Source organism: Calidris pugnax, unplaced genomic scaffold (genome assembly GCF_001431845.1).
Source record: "Calidris pugnax isolate Ruff unplaced genomic scaffold, ASM143184v1 scaffold50, whole genome shotgun sequence".
Lineage (NCBI taxonomy): Eukaryota > Metazoa > Chordata > Aves > Charadriiformes > Scolopacidae > Calidris > Calidris pugnax.
The window spans coordinates 803,146-803,458 of NW_015090780.1; positions in this window are offsets into that span (position 1 = coordinate 803,146).

A 313-nucleotide genomic window follows, 5' to 3' on the forward strand; every position below is an offset into this window, starting at 1 on the left:
GCCGCCGGCCCCGCGGGCGCACACCGCCGCCGCGCACACACGTACACACACGTACACACACACACACACACACACACTGGCCTGCCCCGGGGGGCACACACGCCCGCATGCACACCGGCACGGTCTGTGCACGCCCCGCCAGCAACAGGGACCCCCTCCGTGCACCCCCCCGGGAGCACCGGGACCCTCCCCAGGGGGACCTCTGTGGGGAGGGACACGGGTGGAAAGGATGGAGGGGCACGGCGGGATCTGGTTCTCCAGCAGCGCCCGCGTCCCCTCGGTCGACACCCTCCGCATCCGCAGCCTCACCGAA